Source organism: Scylla paramamosain, chromosome 19 (genome assembly GCF_035594125.1).
Source record: "Scylla paramamosain isolate STU-SP2022 chromosome 19, ASM3559412v1, whole genome shotgun sequence".
Taxonomy (NCBI): Eukaryota; Metazoa; Arthropoda; class Malacostraca; order Decapoda; family Portunidae; genus Scylla; species Scylla paramamosain.
In genome coordinates this window covers 16,366,142-16,368,641 of record NC_087169.1, presented here as the reverse complement: position 1 = coordinate 16,368,641, position 2,500 = coordinate 16,366,142, and the positions used below count along the sequence as shown (strand labels likewise).

General features: G+C 45.2%; 1 protein-coding gene across 6 annotated transcripts in view; it reads left to right on the top strand.

Moving 5' to 3' along the window:
• Positions 1 to 2,500, top strand: part of LOC135109750 (signal transducer and activator of transcription B-like) — a 124,989-nt gene that overhangs the window by 28,772 nt on the left and 93,717 nt on the right. The window lies entirely within an intron of this gene.

Below are 2,500 nucleotides of genomic sequence, written 5' to 3'. Positions count from 1 at the left end.
TCTCTGCATCTCTTCCCACATCCCACATCCTCCTCCTCTTCCTCTTCTTCCTCCTCCGCCCCCTCCTTCTCCTCCTCTTCCTCCTCCTCCTCCTCCTCCTCCTCCTCCTCCTCCTCCCGTCCAGTAAACATTTGGCGATACGGGTTTGTAGTTCTGTGTAGAATGACGAAGGACTTTTGTAGAACCCCTGTAGAATCTCCTCCTCCTCCTCCTCCTCCTCTGTACTCCCCTGTCTCCCACTAATAGCGTCGAATAGTTACCCAAACAGCCTTGTAAGCGCCTCGGGTTCGATTGCTGTTTGGACTTCCTTTGTATTCCTTTGTATTCATCCACCTCCTCTCCCTCTCCCTCTCCCTCACTCCAAACTGTCCATGTCTCCTCCCTTTTGTAGCCCCATGTTGTAGTGGTGTTAAAGTCTCTCTCTCTCTCTCTCTCTCTCTCTCTCTCTCTCTCTCTCTCTCTCTCTCTCTCTCTCTCTCTCTCTCTCTCTGTGCTTCGCTTTTCATGTTTTTTTTTTTTTCGCTCAATTTTTCTTTATTTTCTTGTTTCATTTTTCATTCTAAGTTTTACCATTCTTCCCTATTTCTGTCATTTTATTCTCTCTCTCTCTCTCTCTCTCTCTCTCTCTCTCTCTCTCTCTCTCTCTCTCTCTCTCTCTCTCTCTCTTCTTCCTTTACCTATCACACAGCTCACCTTTTCCTCCCCTTCCCTCCTTTATTACCTATTTCCTACCCATTCCTTCTCTTCCCCCTTCTCCTATCATCACTTTTACCCAGTCCCTTCTTTCTACCCATCCCCTTTATCATCCCTTTGCTCCCCTCTCCTCTTCTACCCTCAATGCCCAATTCTTTCCTTCCTTCCCATCCCTTCCCTTCTCTTATTTCCTTTCTCCTTCCCTTTCCTACCCTCATTCGCTTCACCTGTCGTTCTACCCATTCCTCTCCATCTCCCATCATTCCTCATACCCATCCTGTCTTTCTACCTCTTCCCTTCGCTTCTTTTCTCTTCCTCTTCTCTTCTTTTCTTTTTCCTAAGTCGGTCAGTGTAGCCAAAAGGTCTATACAGTGTAACGCACCTCAGGAACTTGTATGTAAACTGTATGTGTTATGTAGTCTGTAGAGCTATTGTGTGTATATGTGGGTGCTCTCTCCCTTCACCACTGGAGAGAGAGAGAGAGAGAGAGAGAGAGAGAGAGAGAGAGAGAGAGAGAGAGAGAGAGAGAGAGAGAGTATGAGTGATGGGTGCGTTGGTGAAAAGCTTTAAGAGGAAGGAAACGTGAAAAGTTTGTGTGTGTGTGTGTGTGTGTGTGTGTGAGAGAGAGAGAGAGAGAGAGAGAGAGAGAGAGAGAGAGGGTGGGTGGGTTGGTAGATGAAAAGCTGATGGGAAAGAGGCAGGAAAGTTACGAAGGGTAGGGAAGGGAAGAAGAAGAGATGGTTTGGTAGATAAAATGAGAGAGGAGTTTTGGGAAAGAAAGTAAGAGAGAGAGAGAGAGAGAGAGAGAGAGAGAGAGAGAGAGCATCCATACATTTCCATATTTCCTCTATTTCATCAAATTTTTCCTCTTTCTCTTCTACACCTCAAAATTCCCCCCCTCTCCCTTCTATTCAAAATTATATACTGTGGAAATCTTGTATCCCAGCCCAGCCCAGCCCAGCCCAGCCCAGCCCAGCCCCCAAAAGCCGGCTGGAAGTAATGGTGGTGGTGGTGATGGTGGGCTGTGTAGGCTTCGTTAGGCTTAAATGTTGGTTCAAGTTGCGGTATGCGTGTGTGTGTATGTGTGTGTGTGTGTGTGTGTGTGTGTGTGTGTGTGTGTGTGTGTGTGTGTGTGTGTTAAGTATTGTTTGGCTCTTATTTCTGTGTTATGGTATTCACTGTTTTATTTTCGTTATTTTCTGTGTGGTGATAGATAGATAGATAGATAGATAGATAGATAGACATGTAGACGGAATAGATAGCTAGGTACAAGTTCTTTTCCCGTCTCAATAGTAAATATCTCCTCCAGGATTTCCAAATTTCGTTAAAAAATAAAAAAAAATCTTGCTAAGTTCTATTCCCAAGTGTGTGTTTCTATTATAGCTTTCAATGCAAACTGTTCACAAGAGTTAAGCTCAAAAAGTTTAGTTAAGCTCAAAAAAGTTTACTGTTCTCTTAAGTTTCGAATTACCGTGATCTTTTTTCGTGAAGGTAAGAATTTCTACTTTTTCATTGCTCTCCCTCTCTCTACGTTCCACTCTCTCCCTCTCCACTCCTATTTTCTCTCTCTCTGTTTTGCTCTTTCCTCTCCCAGATTGTGAGAGAGGCATACCCCGTCTCTATCCCCCTCTCCCAGTCGAGACAGAGAGAGAGAGAGAGAGAGAGAGAGAGAGAGAGAGAGAGAGAGAGAGAGAGAGCCTGCCTCATTCCTCTCCCAGCCTCCCTCTCTCCTCTACTCTTCCATATGTGAGAAAAATTACCTTCCTGCCTCTTCTCCCACCCTCTCTTCCACCTTCTCCTCTCCCAG